The sequence below is a fragment of the Stomoxys calcitrans genome, chromosome 3 (genome assembly GCF_963082655.1).
Source record: "Stomoxys calcitrans chromosome 3, idStoCalc2.1, whole genome shotgun sequence".
NCBI lineage: Eukaryota > Metazoa > Arthropoda > Insecta > Diptera > Muscidae > Stomoxys > Stomoxys calcitrans.
In genome coordinates, this window is record NC_081554.1 from 25186296 (window position 1) to 25205701 (window position 19406).

General features: G+C 37.4%; 1 protein-coding gene and 1 long non-coding RNA gene across 3 annotated transcripts in view; one reads left to right on the plus strand and one right to left on the minus strand.

The window, feature by feature from the left end:
* Window positions 1-812: 812 nt before the first annotated feature.
* The window catches only part of LOC106084897 (transmembrane inner ear expressed protein), a 40584-nt gene continuing 21990 nt past the window's right edge, over window positions 813-19406 (plus strand). Inside the window, exon 1 of one of the 2 annotated variants that reach the window (XM_013248852.2) lies at window positions 813-977. The gene's annotated coding sequence lies outside the window, so the exon portion shown is untranslated. The remainder of the gene's footprint in view (window positions 978-19406) is intronic. The other variant, XM_013248855.2, reaches the window with a different exon arrangement.
* On the minus strand, window positions 3308-8200 carry LOC131996352 (uncharacterized). Its single transcript, XR_009397792.1, has 2 exons — window positions 7035-8200; window positions 3308-3887 (listed from the first exon to the last, which is right to left on the minus strand). It is a non-coding gene; the product is annotated as an uncharacterized LOC131996352 (long non-coding RNA).

The window sequence follows — 19406 nt, forward strand, 5'->3', positions numbered from 1 at the left end:
AATGGGGAAGAAGGCCAAGTAAATGGTTTGTTTTTATATGTGGTCGTGGTTATAGCAAGGTTGACTAAAGAAGGTTAAGTCTCTTGCCAGCTGATGAAATTTTCCTACTTCGGGCTGGTATTCCATTCCTCTTTTCATACGGAAATCTGTCAAAGTCTGTCAAAGGTGTGTAATAAATTAAAGCATTTTTTACGCAAATGTTTTAGTTATTTGCGTTTAAAGCTCTACCGTTCGGTTGTGGCTAAAGGGCAGTATGCACTGGCAAAATTTTTCATTACCATAAGAAATGCATTGACATATCTTAAGCGAAATTCTCGTTATCCATACCGTTACCGCAATTTTCGTTTGCAGGTACGCCAAATTTACTTTGCGGAACAGGGTAACATAATAGGTATTTGAGAATTTATTTTCTTACAATTACGAATGAAATTTTTTTACTAGTAATGGGCTTTATCTGGTAATTATCTTCACAGGCATGAATCAAAATTCACTGAATAGGGTTGATCATTAAGGATATCAAATCTGCCGATTGAAAATGTCATCAAATAGAAAAAAACGTAAACAAAGAATGAATGTAAAAAGAGAACAGACTGACGTCCTAAACGCCAAGACTGCCAAAAATAAAAAAAATTGTATGTTGGCTGATCGCTTGGCTTATCCTTATTCAGTGAAACCTTGATTTAATCGAGCTTTTATTTCATTGCACTTACATATAGACACATGTGTATAACGAAAGTACAATACATATTAGAAAACAAGCCAATTAGAGCGCACTCTATTTGTATTTGAGGTACATCAGACAAGGCTTATGAATATAGAAAGTGACAGCTCATATGACAAGTATTATCGTGTAATAACAGCTTTAGTCAAGTACATATATGTATTTATAATTGCTGTGTTTTATTTGGGCAAACACTCCCTAAAGGCCGATATTAAGGTCGAATCTCAAAGTGATAATGAATTCTTTTCACGATTAGGTAAGTTTTCAAAACACCCTCATTATTTAAACATTCTGGTAGTACCCGATTTGTGGAAGTTGGGCAGCGCGATGCCGCTACTAAAGCTTGGAAAGGACCCGAGCAAGGGGGTCGTACAGACCGATCTCTCTTCTCTCACCAGTGGCCAAGACGCTTGAGGGACTAATCTTCACAACACAATAACTGCTTTGTATGCCATCACCGCACACATTTGCCGTGGCTTAAATCAGCCCAAGCCACAATCTATTTATGTGATCGCCAGTCATTTGTAGAATTCAGAGAAACAAATCGAAACACCGTGGAGTAAAACCCCCAAGGCGGGGTAATATATCCGGCACTGTTTGAACTCTACCTATCCATCATTTCACCCCCTACGAATGGCATAGATATCGTATGATATGCGGACGATTGTACGATTATGGCATCATGGCTCCCACCCATTGTTGACATCTGCGATAGGTTAAAGGTCTTCCCTAACGAACTTGCCGCTTACTTCGCTGCAAGAGGTCTGAAGATATCTGCCACTAAATCTTCAGCCACATTGTTCACTGAGGTTAATAATGAGCTTTATGTGAATGTCGATAGAGAAACGACAACATTGGCACATCCGACCCACATGCCAAAGAAATTTGCAATAAGGTCAAAAATAGAAATAAGGTTATCTAGTTACTTGCCGATAGCACTTGGATTGCTGATAAAGAAACCTCGTTGACCACGTACAAAGCCATTCGCCGATTTGTGGTAAATTATGCAGCGCCAGTGCCGCCAGCTTTGTGACACGCAGATGAATAAGATTAAAATTAAAATATCCCAGTGACTATCCAAATCATCATCTTGTGGATAGGTTTCTTCCGCTCAGAAGCCTTATGGTAGACCTTCGTGATATAGAGCGAAAGGTTCAGCACTGCAAGAGAAAATCTCTAGATTAAGCGGCATACTAAGCGGGTCAGGACAACATTGATGCAGCAATGGTAGCAGAACCAGGTGAATGCAGTCATTGGCGATCGACCGCCTCCAGCTGCACCTGAAGAAATTGACCTCCCCCGGCAAACCAGAGAAGTTCTGGTTCAATTACGATCCGGCAGATGCAGCCGCTTCAACTCTTAAGAGCAAGGATTCATGCCAACTGGGACCACATGTCACCTGTTCAACTGCTCAGCCAGACCCACTCGATTCAGACCTATTGTTATTAATAAATTTAGGTTAAAAACAAGTAAGGAAAGGCAAAAGCCGGGAGGACACGACTATATAATGCCTTACATCTGCCATATAACTGGAAATTGGGAGCTACCTTTAATTCTGAACCGAATTAAGTGGACTTCGGTTTTCAGATGGGTTATAAAACAATCCAAAGCAAATGTGTTAAAAATTGACGATTATCGCTATCTCTTATAGTAGGAGGATCTGTGGTATTTCTATGGTATTTACATGGTAAAAAATCCGCCCTGTTACAGGCTCAAGAACTTATATCGGAGATCGGTCTACATAACAGCTACATCTAAATTTGGTTCGATTTATGCCATATTCAGAATGACTATTGCAAAATTCAGCGAAATCGGCTAATAATTGTGCCTTTTATTGGCGCAGACCCTACGCCGAGAGAACGGTCCATGTGACAACTATATCTAAATATAGTCCGGTGTAGACAATTTTCGGCGCGGATACCAGCTCATTGTTCCAAATTTCAACGCAATACCTTAAATCAGGATCGGTCTATAATGAAGCTATATCGAAATATGGTCCAATCTACTACAACTCACTGCTTCAAATACCATTTTAATTGCCCCATAAAATATGGATTCAGAGTCCTGAATCAGGAGAGTGGTTTATATTAAAGCTATATCCAGTTATGGTCTGATCTGGGCCATATTCAATACGGATATGGAGTAGGAGCATATATTAATTTTATCATCCTTTTTGTAACTGCTCGAAATATTGGTCGAAGATCCTACTGAGTTTATATATTCTTGATTATCATGCAATTTTTGGACGATCTAGCAATGTCAGTCCGTCCGCCTGTCGAAAGCAAGCTAGTTTTCATAGGTAGGTTGAGCCTGCAAATAGGCCAAAGCAGACCAAGTTTAGGCATAGCCATATGTTCATAATTCTTATGTGATTTGTCCGAAATTTTTCTTGTCAAATATCTAAATGGATATCTAAACTGATATAGCTCATATACGTACCGGTCTCTTTACTTTACTTTACACATGTCTTATCCTATTTGGTTTTATTGAATAAACTCCCCTTTGTACATTGCATTGGTAAATGGAAAGTCAGATATATTTTGAGGAAAAGTTTGGATAATGCTTTTCACATTTTTTTTTTTTAACTTCTCGAGGTCGTAGTTGGTGGAAAAGTGATTAGCCAGGGCAAAAAACGAGTTTCCCTGTAACGTTATTAGAAAATCGTATATCCCGACAAAAGTCCTTACTTCAGGAATAGGAAGACGTATCTCCATGGAACGAACACTAAAAAAGTTGTGATAAAACGACATCACGCTTCCCACATTCCGAGGAAAAGAAACAATAAAGTTGAATACCCTACTATCGTTGACCATGCTTTCCTAACTTTGAAAAGCGCGGTGCATATCGTAATTAGCCGGTTATACTTATGGTAATTCGCCCGACCTTTGCTGAACAAGTCGGAACTCATATCGATGGTTAAAAAAGCTCGATGAAACGTTGTTATCCACACTAAATGCGACGACCGGCACGGGATAGCTGTGAGTATCATACAGGCTGGAACATTGAGGTCCGATTCGTGTGATTTTCATTGCTGTTAATCGGAAAGAATATCACTGGACTCCAAGAAATTCATAAAGTTGTGGTTGACCATGTTTCCATAACTGTGGAAAGCGCGCAGCACATCGTTACCGGACGGTAATTTGCAGGATGGTTCCTCTTGACCTGACTGTTAACAAGAAAGACGAAGATGGGTCAATTCGAGTGCCAATCGTCCTGTATAGAAATATCTTAAAATCGGATAATGAAACTAAAAAACTGGCGCAATTTTAGTTCGACTATGAAACACAAATGTCGATGGGTAGTGTTACCCTAGAATGCCAACTATAGGGTTTACTACACAGCTGACGGATGCTAAGAGAGACAAATGGTTTGATAGACTACATTGTAGAATCAGATGCTGAGCTCTTCTATCAACTGTCTGATGGTAACAAGATTCTTCAGACGAAGAATCGAGTGGTCACGGAATGTATAAACTAGTATAAAATGAATACGAGACCTGGGATTTTGAATATGCTATCAGATAGTCTTATGACTACTGGGACGATAACAGCGCTCACCAATGGCGGTAAATTGAAAGACTATTCTGGATTACTAAAGACCGATTTATGCTTCAGGGCAACACAAAGTCAGTTAAGGGCGAGGAACGCGCATATGATACGAAGAGCATCTTGTAGGTACAAAAATCCCGTGAGGAGATTCATACCGGGGGAAGACAAGGTGGATCCTAAGGGGAAAGTAGGGAAAATCTGTAAGTCAATCGGGGTCTGCACGGTTCACATAGAAATAGCCCAACTGTGTACAAAGCATGTGAACAATGGTGCAATGTTTAGGATTAAACGTTATACTGGATCTGAAACGACTCAGGGACATAGAATGGAAGAAGATTTAAGAACAGGAGAAAAGCACAGCATTTTTTGTTTAGGCTTTCCGACAGAATTTATTAATAAAAGTTAGCGTCACTGCCCAAAACTCAAAATATGGGGCGTAGTTCGGCCGGGCCGAATTTTGTGAAATTTTTAACATGGATAATACTAAACATTTATACAAATGAACTTATATTAAGGAAATGTGTACTTCACACTTGTAGCTAATCTAGATTTTCGACGAGATTTCGGAAAACTCGTGGTTTGCAGGTTTCCCATATATTTAAAGTGTGAGCAAATCTACTTATTTGAAGAGATTTGGAGCAAATCTACTTGGAAATCCAAATGCAACATTGCGTATGTATTGAGCACTGGCTATTATCTGTAGTTTTAGACAGCACTTTTTCTCAACATCTGACAATTTTTTGTGAAAATAAAAAATTTAATAGTTAAACTTAATAAAAATCGCTTCAACCATTTAATTGCTGACCACAATATATATGCTGAACATAACAAAGATGCTGATCACAATGAAAATGGTCAAAAACATCCTTGTTCGCAAATACAAATAATTTGAATCGTAGTGTAAACGGGTTTGCAATATACATGTCATAAGACAAAAACATGTAGTGTGATGACACCTTAATATAAGGTTGTGTCATTTGCGAAAACATATGTGTATGCCTATTGTGAATGTTATAAAATGCAGCATATTGGATATCCGAGCATTATGCTGTTCATGGAAATCGTCCGCCCATAGCACCTGAAATTAACCTTCCCAAGTATACCAGAGTAGTTTTAACTCAACTACTCGTCTAGGATGGATGTCAACGTGTAACATGTGTGACACGCTTGTGACCAGGGACCACTAATCATCCACTATTTACAACCAAATCACTCTGAACAATAACAGCCGGTACTTAGAACAAGAAAAATAAATGGAAGGCCCTCATATACATTGCAAACAAACTTGCCCACGAATATTCCATTATGGAAGAGCGGGGATAGTTCTCCTATATCAATGGCTGCCGTCTGCTGTTCTCCTATATCAATGACTGCTGATGCAAGTTTAAGCTCAATAATAAGGGACCAGCTTTCTATTACGGACCCCGAACGGTTATAAATTGTTTCTTATTTTCTGGCCGAGGTCTGAACCCAGGCGTTGTGCAACAAAGGCCGACGCACTAACCTTTGAGAAACGATGGCCATTGTGAACATTGAGTATGTCAAGATGTACCAACCTTAAACATCGAATGAACTAATAGCGCTACATTGAAATCAGAAAATTTTACCCAAAAATGGAAATCTTGCAAAGACATTCATTTTCACACTTGATACTGGGCTTTAACTTAGAATTATGAATGAAATATTTTATTGTGTTAAGGACCCATAACCCCCATTAGCTAAATTTGATGTCACACCGACTTCGTCGATTATAAATGAAGCATAGTTTTATGCGCAATTGAAAAAATGCTTAATCTATTACTTGTTTATTTTTCTTTTTTATTAAAATCCAATATAGACGATATTAGTTTTGTTTTAAACATTTAATTCATGTGCAACTGCAGTATCAACCCCAATTTTCCCAAAAAAATGTTTCAACGATATTTTTTCCTTCTTTTATGCCGTTAGTGTTGACGCAAAACTAACTCAACCCTCACCCCCATGCACTTAGTTTACGTAAAATTCGTTTTATTGCCAAAGTTCAAAAACTGCATGCCATATCCAAAGACAGCCAACTTCTTAGGGGTCATAAATTGTAGTAGTCAAATGAAAAAGTTCGCTTTTCCGTTTTATTTCGTTTTATTTTTCTTTGCGGAAATGACAATCATTGAACGATTACTGTCAACTGCGGCAAAAACAACTGAAATAGTAGCAGCAGCGACAACAACAACAATCATACCGCAAGCACCACCAAACACAATAACAGCACCATTATCTCTCTTATTTAGCTGACAGTGACACACACGAAATGACATTTGAACATGACATGGTATTAATAAGTATAAGGTGGTAGTAAGGAAAACAAAACAAAAATAACACTCCAAATCAATTTGGGTTTTAATTATTGTTATTTTTTTGGAAAACGATTCTTATCATCTTCGAAAGAAAAGGGAGGAGAATAATAACAGTAAAAGAAAAAACCAATATAACTGCTTTTTATTTGATAAAAAAGAAGAAAACAAAAGGATTCGGAATGTAACGAGTTAATGACGATATGTGAAAGTGGGTCTCTGTTTGTCGGCTGGTGTGTATGTGCGTGCGTGTATTGGTATGTTGGATAAGAAGAAATGAAATAAGCGAATAAATCGGGCGAACGAGCGAATTACTAGCCATAAGGAAAGTCGGAAATGTGCCAAAGCAGAATAAATCGAATTATAAATGAAGAAAGCAAAATTTGTAGCAAAAGTCCAAGGAGAAGAAGAAGCATAAAAGACAAACATACATACACTCACTCACGATACAACTCGCTCGGTGCTCTGCTGGCTGCTTTCTTCGTTCATATATAGCTGGAGAAGGAGGAGATTGCATGAATAACGTCGAGCAAAAAGAACTAGAAGAAGAAGATATATGGTAGTAGGTCGAGCCGATGTTGTTTTTTTTTGTTCTTCTCTTCTTTTAAGGATATATGACTCCGTTTTTGGTAAAAGTAAAGAAAATTTTCCAACTTCTTCCTTTGGTTATTGCCGAGGTTCTGGTTCTGATATTGGGCTAAGGATTAGGGAATTCTCGATTCTACGGGGGTTATTGCATCGGGTGTTATTGCAATGATTTTCGTTAACTTGGGGAATGTTGGACACTTGTTTCATTGAGTTTGCACAAACATGAAATTCTTTTTGACTTTTCTCTTTTCTCATGGGGGGGATGATAAAAGGTAAACTGCTTTCACATTCACATTTTTTCTATTTTTACATTTCTTATAAATATTTGTTTGCTTCAAAGACTTCCTGGTTGATTTCTTCGTTTCTTCGTTTTCGATTGGGTTTATACACTTTTTCACTACGCGTTGCTTTTTCAGGCTGTTGATGATGATGATATTGGAAAAAGAAAGGAGAATTATTAAAATGCCATTTTACACTTTGATTTTAGCCTTGCACTTTTTGGAATAATTTGTATTTGCATGTATTTTTTGCTGTTTGCTTTCTTGTATATTTTTTTCTTTTCGTTTCGGTTGGCCTTTTTGTTATCCTTTTTTGGGGTAAGGAGGAGTGTGAATGTGTGTAATTATTACCGTTAGTCGTAGTTGTCGTCGTCGTTGTTGTCGTATTTGGCTCGTCGATGATACCATGCCTACACACGATTTAGATTGTTTTTGACACACTCATTCACAAAAATTTTTTCACAAAAATATCAAAATATGTGTAATATAAAGGCTGGTTGGCTTCGCTCTCCACCTGGCCCTCTTTAGATTTCACCTCAAAGGCTCTATACTCTCCACACGTTGGCGCTCTTACTCTCTCTCTCTCTCTCTCTCTCTCTCTAGCACTCACTCTCAGTTTAGCTTCCTGCAGGACACACTTTGCTCTTCAATTTTTCTTACATTATAGTAGAGGAGCCTTTGGCACACAAGGCAACCAACGAACGAACAAACACACACTCACGCTCCCTCACTCACTCACTCACTAATCATTGGCTGGCTGATTGACTTACTCACGTACCAACCAACCAACACTTCCTCAAATTACCAGAAAAAAAACGAAACGGAAAACTTTTTCCTACTATAAATTTGCTTTCATTTAAATATGATACATTAACATGAAAATTTCATCACCATTTCACGAGTACACTGTTACAGAAATGCCCGTAAATTTCGCATATTACGTTTCAGGCCATAGCTAAAAGCTAAAACACACAAAAATTTTCTTTTCTCGCCGTCGTCGCTAGGTTTCGGTCGGAATTTCCGTTTTCTTTTTTTTATTTTTTCTCAACGTTGCAACTTCTTTACATCCGCTTGCTGTATGAATTGCCAACGAAGGGACTTGTTTCAGCTTGCCATGGCTAAATATTTCTTAGATAAATTCATTTCCTAGACCTTATATTTTAGGTAATGTTTTCTTAAATATTTTTTTCTTTGTTTTTTGCTCAACTAAACTTTCTACGGTTATAATAAAAAACGCAAAAAATTTTTCAATCGACGTGTTTCCACCTCTCTGTTCTGTGGTGGAGTAACTTGAGCTAAATTTCTTTGAAGCAACGAGTGCAGTTTTTCGAATACGTTAAAAGGATATTCTTTTTCAACATAGCAGACCCACTGCCTCCACCCCACAAAAAAAAAACGTATAACATGTGTGCTTGATGTGTAACAAAACGAATGTAGAAAGAGTAACGAGTTGTTATTGTGAATGATGAGTTATATACACGGTTTGTGTATAGGCTAATCATATGTTTGCGTAATTCAATCACAAGGGAATAGTTTGACAGACGCCTAAAGGTTTGCTTAAGTTAACAACTCTGGTAAAAAGGAAAACTTAATTATTGCAGTGCCAATTTGTAATAGAAGGTTAACACACTACGTAAAAACATTTAACTACAGATTAACTACTTTCGGCCGGGCCAAATGTTGTATATCTTCCTCCATGGATAGCATTAGCGAAGGTTTGCAGACAATTTCATCCTAAGAATGTTTTATAGGGGATTTACATCAGATCATGGAACCTTTTAAATGATATTTGGTAGGCCACCGTAGACGTTAGACGCCTGGGTTCAAATTCTGGTGAGAACACAAAACAAAGTTTTATCTTTGGTTATCCCCTCTAAATGCTGGCGACATTTGTGGGGTACTATACGATGTAAAAACTTCTATCCATGCCGTTTGGATTCGGCTATATCATTGAGCTTAAACTTGAATCGGACAGCACTCATTGATGTGTGAGAAGTTTGCCCCTGTTCCTTAACCTTCGCACGCCTATAACCTACCCGGGTGAAATCTCTGATTTTAAAATCGGAGATAACTGTGAACACAGAAATGTGTAATCATTATTTGAAAGATATTGAAAAATACGTTCTGTCCAAAATAAAGTTTTAAAAAAGGGAAGAAAAGTATGAAAAATAAAATAAAATCAAAGAAAAGAATAATTCGATGTACGATGTATTAAACGATTAGTCGTATTAATCGCCAATTTCTTCCGGTCTTGTACGCTTAATGATTGTACTTGAATTTTAAAATAAACGATTATTCGCATAATCCAAAAATTCTAATAAATGTCACAACCAACAAGAATGGTTCAAACAAAGAGAGTGTCAAATAACACTAAGCAACATCTAACATGAGCGAATGCCCAAACGCTAGCTAAGCATAAACAGCAATATGGAAGTGCTTCATCATGGTGCGAACTTTTTTCACTGTCACGGCCGCTAAACTCTTTGTGCTGATATTTGTACAATTCTTGTGCACTTTTCGGGAGAATGCAAAGGCATTGACCTTATAAAGAAATGGACTTCATAAATGCACTAGATGCATATTTTATACAAAGGCTTAGATGTATGAGATATTTGTATGTATTAGTCGTAAGTGTATTGAATTTATTGATTTTGGGGAACCATCGAAAGACGCCGGTAGAGCCGATCATTTAGTAAATATTCGATGGCATTCCTCCAAAGAGATTATTCAATAACGCAATGTCATCAGGCATATATCAGCCTGCTCTAAGCCTAAATATAAAGTCTTTATTTATTATATTTATTATTTATTTATTATATTTAATTGCGGATTTTTCATATAGTCGGCGTTGACAAATTTTTTCACAGCTTGTGACTCTGTAATTGCATTCTTTCTTCTGTCAGTTATCAGCTGTTACTTTTAGCTTGCTTTAGAAAAAAAGTGTAAAAAAAAGTATATTTGATTAAAGTTCATTCTAAGTTTTATTAAAAATGCGCAATTACTTTTTGGGCAACCCAATAGTTAGCATTTAAGAAATTTTTTCATAAAAATTATAATAATATTTATTATATGAAACGCTTTTCTACAATCTATGAAATGTTTTCATTATATTTATAAAAAAATATAAAAAACATTTTACAAATAATAATATGATATAATATAGAAAAATAAAAGCATGGATATTTAGTTAAATGTATTAAGATAAATTAAGTTCAATATAAATCTAGGTACTGCGTTGTTGTTTTAGCCTGGAAATGGGATGGCAATTCTTGACCAGTCCCTGGGAAGGCTAGATCGTTCCAATACATAAAATCGACGCCTTATTGTATTCGTGTTCCACAGTTGAAAAAATATGTTGCTTCACGGTTTTCTTTTTTTTGTGTAAAATCGACGCCTTATTGTATTCGTGTTCCACAGTTGAAAAATATGTTGCTTCACGGTTTCCTTTTTTTGTGTAAATTTTGATGGTCTATCAATGGCTTCCCTTTGCAAATTATATACCAAGTTTTTACGCTTCAATTCCTCGTACAGCCAAAAGTTACTAAAAATGTAAAAGAGAGGTTATTAGATTGTGGAATTTTTATGAAATATCGCGCATCCTCCAATCGAAATCCAGCGAAATCGGTTAAAAAATAAAACTTTTATGGGCTTCAGACCCTTTATCGGGAGATCGGTCTATATGGCAGCTATATCTAAATATAGTCCGATCTAAACCATACATAGGTCAGATGTTGGGAGGCTTTAAATAACCTACTACAGAAAAATTGGGCAATAAATAAAGCTTTTATGGGCTTCAGACCCTTTATTCAAATATTCTCCGATTTGGACCGTTTAAGAACTTAACCAGCGTGCATCAAAAAGACGTATCTGTGCCAAATCGTCTTAGAATTTTTAGACGATAGGAAATATACATTCTTTGTAGCTTCGGAAATTTATATTTCGATGTGTTGCAAACGGGAAGACTAAATGAATGTACCCCTATCCTACGGTTGTGGGTATAAAAAAGCTTATAACTGCAATAACGTAGAAATCACTTCGTAATTCTGATTTTTATTACTACCACCTTTTCTTATTTTATCTCTAATAAATAAGGAAAATGTTAGGACTTACAAAGACATGATGCAAATTATAGCCATATACGACAATAGTTGGATGGTATGTTTACCGGACATCTCTTCCATCAAAAACGGATTTTAATAAAGTTCGAAAATGAAATAAGCGACATCATTTAAGCAGAATGTAGATGTTTCTTCGTAGTTATTTTTAATAATTATAATTGCTTATAGTTTTCAATTTGTTTGCGTACAATTTAATGGAAATAAAAGTCATTTAAAACCGACACAAACAATAACCTGTAGAAATCATGAAACAAATTTAAAAGCAAAAATGAGCGCAAATGAAAAAAAATTTCATTCATACCATATTTAGGGCGGATGTCGGGAGACCTAAAACTATCCACTGTTTCAAATTTCAGCGAAATCGGGTAATAAATAGAGTTTTTATGGGCTTCAGACCCTTTATCGGGAGAGCGGTTTATAAGGCACCTATATCTAAATATAGTCCGTTTTGAACCATATTTTCGTCAAATGTTGGTAGGCCTTAAACTGCTCACTGTTTTAAATTTCAGTTTTCGCCTGTTAAGGCGAGATCATAAAATTTTACAATTTTTGTTTGTTTCTCTTTCGAGACGAGCTCAATAATCGGAGATGCAAATGGAAAGCCAACCATAGCAACACACACCAACCACTATGGGAAAGTCTTCTAACCAAAGACGAAACGCGTCCCATAGTGGTTGGTGTGTGTTGCTATTGTTGGCTTTCCTTTTCCATTTGCATCTCCGATCATTGAGCTCGTCTCGAAAGAGAAACAAACAAAAATTTCATCAAAATACTAAAGCTGATTCGGCGAAACTTTTACTATAAAACGAAGATATTCGCAAAGACAACCCCACTTTGAAGGGTTTGAAAGATTAGGATCGGCCTATGAATAGTGTCTTGACAATCAGTACAAACTTCAGCTCAGACTTTATGACCAAATATCGCCATATATTGGTCAGTTCCTGTACCCAAAAAAAAAATGTATGTATCTTTCACCAATTTCACAGTAAAAGAAGAATTTTGGCAATTTGCGATTTTGAAAAAATGGGTGTTTTGCCTGAAAGCCTGCTTGATTTTGTTTTCTCTATCTCAACTTGGAAATGATTTTTGTGGTGTTGATCCAAAAAAGAGCACTAAGTTGGATCATAACAGTTTGGGACTTGAAGTGGTGCCATCACATAACATATAACTTCTCATGCTCAAGCGAAGCAACAACTTTGGCTTCTCTACTTTTAATGGACCTCATTATTACTACCAATAAAAGCAAATCTATTAAAATATCACATTTGAAAATCAAATCATATATTCCCTATTCAATTCCCATATTCAAGTAGAGAATAAAAAAATATATATATGTATATACGTATTATTACCAAGCCCATCTGTCAGTGGTTGTGCTTTATTTGTTTATTTCTTTAACAAATCTTTGTGTTTCACGACACACCATATAGCACATGTATTGCCTGTATCCTCCAAGGCCCATTTATAATTATTACAGTAACAGGTGTATAAAAACTCATTCAAACTATCATATTTTCTTTACAGTTTTTGCAAAGTAAAGTTGAAATGGCTCAACAAAAAACTCATTAAATATTTTGTTTAGAAAATAATTCCACTTTTCGCCATGACCATCCATCTAAGCAATAAATTTTAATACACAAGAGAATGATAGATGACCACCATGATTAGAATCCTACCTTGCTTCCTTCCTACTCCCTTAATATGCCTTCTGAGAATTGAACATTAACATCGTCATTTGCTATTCTGGTTCGCCGCCTACTTTCAGGGTTAAAGCTGAATTTTGTGGTCATTTTCTAATGTTTTAGGTATTCATTGTATTCCTCGGCTTGTTTTGTCAAGATATGCAAATAATTGTTTTAATACAATTTTTTTTTCTTGTGCTAGTAGGTTTTTTTTTTAGAAACAAACAAATGATGAAGACTTGTTGGTGAAATGTGGGGAGATATGAGCACATTTAATTTATACCGCAGGGTGTGCCTTTTAACTGAGCAATGAGCACAAAAAAGACTAGCCAGAAGTAATAGCAGCACATTTTTAATACTCCCCCTGACCTCAAGCCACAGCACATTGATACATTCAATACAAATACGCTCAAAGAAAAAAGTTGATTAAAAAGTAAACCCACATTAAATTCGACTGGGCCGCACATCGGATACTTAAAACCATGATACTATTCGATTTTAGTTTTGGTCCCATAATCCCATGTCTTTCTATAGTTCCAGTTCGGAGTAGTTTTAGAATTTTTACAAAAAGTTTAGCATTTTATTGGGTTGCCCAAAAAGTAATTGCGGATTTTTTAAAAGAAAGTAAATGCATTTTTAATAAAACTTAGAATGAACTTTAATCAAATATACTTTTTTTACACTTTTTTTCTAAAGCAAGCTAAATTTAACAGCTGATAACTGGCAGAAGAAAGAATGCAATTACAGAGTCACAAGCTGTGAAAAAATTTGTCAACGTCGACTATATGAAAAATTCGCAATTACTTTTTGGGCAACCCAATATATATATATATATATCGCCCGATTTTCACGACTTTCACAATATCTATTAAGTTTGATCGAAATCGGGTCAGATTTAGGTATAGCTCCCATATATATGTTCGTCCGATTTTGAGAAATATTGCAATAAAGTGCACATTTGTTAACAGGTTCTCTCGAAATTTGAAATTGGTTTAGATTCAGATATAGCTGGCATATATGTATATCGCCCGATTTTCACTTCTAAAGCCACAGCAAGCACATTTATTGACCAATCATGCCAAAATTGTGCACAACGCTTTCCTCGATGACTACCACAATATCTAAGAAGTTTGGTCAAAATCGATTTAGATTTTGATGTAGCTCCCATATATATGTTCGTTAGATTTTGGGTAATTTGTTGTCCTTTGCAACCGTAGTTATTACATCTTGAACATATTGGAAATTTGATGCGGGGATTTTATTAACCCATTGGAAAACATCCGCCGAGGTCCATCAAAATTGGTTCAGAATTATATATAGTTCCCACATTGTATTTATAGGGTAGGTGTAGGATATTATATAGTCGGCACCGACCGACTTTTGCCTTTGCTTACTGGTTAAGTCATATGGACTGATTTGGACCATTTTTGACATGAGTATCCTAAGGTCCAATACAGCATACCGTTCCAAATCTCTAATACCAAAAAAACAACAAATTAAAAAGAAGTCACTGTATATAATCGGCTATACTTAGCTATATAAAAAATGGATTCACTGGGTCGCATGTGTTAACATGTACGCTTATAACCCTGAGCACTTCGGTTATATTTAATCGTATCCACAATAATTGGCTATATTTAGCTATATAAAAAATACATTCACTGTGAAGCATCGATTAACATGTCCGCCTACAACGCTGAGCACCTTAGTTCGCTCAGCACAACGCCAAGGAATGGACACAAGTGTAAACCCGTGACCTTTCATAGATCTTGCCGTCCGAGCCATGAAGAGTAATCAGTAGAATGTAATCCCCTCTGGGGTACCTCACTTTAATTATAATACAAATACTGTGGGCAAGCGGCAACGATAGGGTAATGGGCGCCCAAAGGGCAAACGGGTTAAGAAATCAACCAGCTTGCCGTCAACGCTAGAACTACAAATGGATATTCTGAACCGTAGCAATTAGGAATTCCTATCTACTGAGAGATGGTTGATGATTGAGAAGGGTATAATCTGAGCTCTTTCGAAAGCCAGCGGCAAAGGTGAGGATGACTTCTTCGCCGAATTCGATGGCGCCAAATGACAGAAGGGCGTCAAGATCATTGACTGCGGCATTAAACTTTTTCTAAACTTGGTCTGGCATAATATTGGAGGTGGTCCTGTTCGATTAAAATCTTCCGCTGGACAAATCTACGAGAGTGGATACCCACTCCTCTACTGGAATATTATCTCATTTGCCGACGACGTCGTACTAATGGTACAAGGCAAATTTCAGTGGACAATCAGCAAGATCAAAGTCCACTGGGGAGGCTGCCGAGATGGGCTTTGAGAAATATGTTTAAGACGAACCTTGTGAAGACGAAGATATAAGATACCAGATTTCAGACTCCTATATTTGGATGCAAAATATCTGCTTCGAGAACTGGGTTGAAGACAAAGATATAAAATCCCAGATTTCAGACTCCCATGTTTGGACCCAAAATATCTACGCCTTTCCCTCGATTCTAAACTGCCCTGCTTAAGGAATACGAAAGAAAGAAGCCAAAAAGCGCTGTGCGCCTTTTACTTCTGTAAGAGGATGTTCGGTAGAAAGTGGGGGGTTAGCCCGAAGACGATTTACTAGATTTACACGGCCTTTGTGAGAGCAGTGCTCACATCTGTGGAATGTTATAGTGGAAAGGCTCTGGAGAAGAGTCCCTGCAACTGCGAGTTCCCGAGAGGTGCAAAGACTAGCAGCGTCGGAATCGTAAAAGCGTTAGGTTTGAAGAAACCTATTGAGTTCTATAGTCGGAAATGTATCGCCTAGGCTGCGCTTAGACATAGGGAACTTCTCATGCGGAAGGATAGAGGAAACGGCTACGGTTCCATTCTGGACCCTGATCAAAGTGATCTACTCGAGAAATAACTTATCCATGCGCTCTCTTGGGGAGAGCAGCTGCTGAATGCGATTGCTGTGTTTGAAGAGAATAAAATCTTGTGTTGTTGTTGTAGCAGTGTGTAGTGTTCCATCTTTCGTCTGCTTGATTCTGTCAAATATCCTGATCCAGGAATTCTGCGACTAAGGTGGGGTGCGTCCGGGGGGATTTGGGTCTGGGACGAGTGGGTCTGGCTGGGCAGTTTGAACACCTGTGGGAAACATATTCGGCAGCATTATTTCGGCATCTCTGCCAGCAGACTTCAACAAAGGCTAAAGAAGACTGGAGTAGGCAGTTGAGTTCGGGAGACAAACGGTGATAGTTAATTTCAAATCATTGTATTTAGATATCATTATAGTACTTTAAATCTGAAATAAATCTAATCATAACATAAAAATATTGTTTCATTAGCCGACGGTGTTGGTCGGATTATTTTTATACCCACCACCGAAGGATGGGGGTATATTCATTTTGTCATTCCGTTTGCAACACATCGAAATATCCATTTCCGACCCTATAAAGTATATATATTCTTGATCAGCGTAAAAATCTAAGACGATCTAGCCATGTCCGTCCGTCTGTCCGTCTGTCTGTTGAAATCACGCTACAGTCTTTAAAAATAGAGATATTGAGCTGAAATTTTGCACAGATTCTTTTTTTGTCCATAAGCAGGTTAAGTTCGAAGATGGGCTATATCGGACTATATCTTGATATAGCCCCCATATAGACCGATCCGCCGATTTAGGGTCTTAGGCCCATAAAAGCCACATTTATTATCCGATTTTGTTGAAATTTGGGACAGTGAGTTGTGTTAGGCCCTTCGACATCCTTTGTCAATTTGGCTCAGATCGGTCCAGATTTGGATATAGCTGTCATATAGACCGATCCTCCGATTTAGGGTCTAAGGCCCATAAAAGCCACATTTATGGTCCGATTTCGCTGAAATTGGGGACAGTGAGTTGTCTTAGGCCCTTTGACATGTTTCTTTAATTTGGTCCAGATCGGTTCAGATTTGGATATAGCTGCCATATAGACCGATTTCTTGATTTATGGTTTTGGGCCCATAAAATGCTCATTTATTGCCCGATGTCCCCGAAATTTGGAACAGTGAGTTCAGTTAAGCCCCTTGACATACTTCTGCAATATCGCACAGATCGGTCCAGATTTGGATATAGCTGCCATATAGACCGATATCTAGGTTTTGGGGCCATAAAAGACGCATTTATTGTCCGATGTCGCTGAAATTTGACACAGTGAGTTTGGTTAGGCTCTTCGACGTCCTTCTTCAATTTTGCCCAGATCAGTCCAGATTTGAATATAGCTGCCATATAGACCGATCTCTGGATTTAAGGTTTAGGGCCCATAAAAGAGGCATTTATTGTCCGATTTCGCCGAAATTTGGGACAGTGCTTAGTGTTAGGCTCTTCGACATGTTTATGCAACTTGGCCCAAATCGGTCCAGATTTGGATATAGCTGCCATGTAGACCGATATCTCGATTTATAGCCCCATAAAAGGCGCATTTATAATCCGATTTCACTGAAATTTGACACAGTGACTTATGTTCGGCTTTTCGATATCCGTGTCGTATATAGTTCAGATCGGTATGAGGTATATGAGTATAAGGTATGAAATTTTCACCGAATTTTGATGAAAGGTGGTTTACATATATACCCGAGATGGTGGGTATCCAAAGTTCGGCCCGGCCGAACTTAACGCCTTTTTACTTGTTTTAACTAACACAGGACAATAATCCTTTCCAGTTAAGGACTCTTTTCAACTCGTCTCAGACCCAGATAAGACTGACAGATTTGTGTATTATTGCACTGCGAGTCACATAGATGACGAGACCACACTGGCGTTGTATAACTTACCACGGACCGGCCAATTGCTTTGTACGTGGTCGACAAGGTTTCTTTGTCAGCACCCCAAGTGATGCCGAGAAGTGTTTTAAGGACTTCGTTCTTCATAGATGGCTCCATTATGGAGTCAGGGACTGGATTGGGATTTATGTGGACTGTATGGTGGCCTTCAAGGCTTTGAGTCCGAGGACAGTTAGGTCGAACTGCGTGGCGCATTGTTTGGAATTCTTGAATATACTCCGGGCAGGCTGTTATAGCGGCGGTTTTTTTTTACCAATCTCGGCGATTTTTGAGGTACGTAGATAAGACGGGATGATTTCGGTGTGGGACGCGATTTTGACAACCATTTAGAGTGTTTTTTTTTGGTCATTAAAATTGACCCATCGTAATGTACACACGTGTGGGCCTCCCGAATAGGCGCTTGCCTCTTACTCTCTTCTTGTAAGTTCTTCTTATCTTTTATATAGTTCTTGGGTGATTTTTTCCTAAAACCTTACATTAAAAGAATTTTGACTTAATAATAAAACTCAAAGTTTCCATAATATCGAGTAAAAAATCATTCATCAAAGGAAATTATTCCTTAAAAATTGGGTATCTTTACGTTTAATTCTTTATCTATGGTTCAAATCTTTAAAACTAGGATAGCTCTTTTATCTGATGAAAATTATTCAGCTACCAGCAATTTTTTTCTGGGTGTATAAAACTGTTCGAAAAACGCTACTAGTTCGAAATTTGTTTTTATATTGCGTTCAGTAATACTGGGGTGTTAAAAAACGAACCTCCCTTCCTAATAAAATAACCGAGTCTAGTCTTTCGCTAGGTTGCTGTTTTGTTTGTTCCTTTGTCGTTGTGATCATAAGTTTTACATGCTTTTGTTTAAAACAACAATAATGCCATTGCACAATGGATTTCATTCAACATAAAAATGAAATTCTTTTTATATAATGGGATTTTTGATCATTGAGCAATGAATCTCAATTTGCAAAACTCTAAGCCAAAACTGTTAAGAATTGCGCCTGTAGTCAGTCGGTCAACTTCATGGTTACCTGGGTGGGTTCTGAGTTCTCCCATTAGTTATAAGATCATTTGATTTTGCTTGTATATTCTTAACCCAATGTGCATTGTCTTATTCTACGTGAACTTTAAATTCTAAGGATGTATACAAATTTAATATTGTCCTGCTGGGGCGGCACTCCTTTCTGACTGTCGCTCGCTTTACTACTTCAACTTGTGGGCTAATGTATTCAGCCATATGGATGGATGGATAAGTTTATAGAAATTTGCGTGGTGGCATTTGACTGTTTCGCATGTTTGTTGTAGGTGGTGGTCTTCTGTGGAAAGCTGATGTAGAGTAGTGTTTGGAGC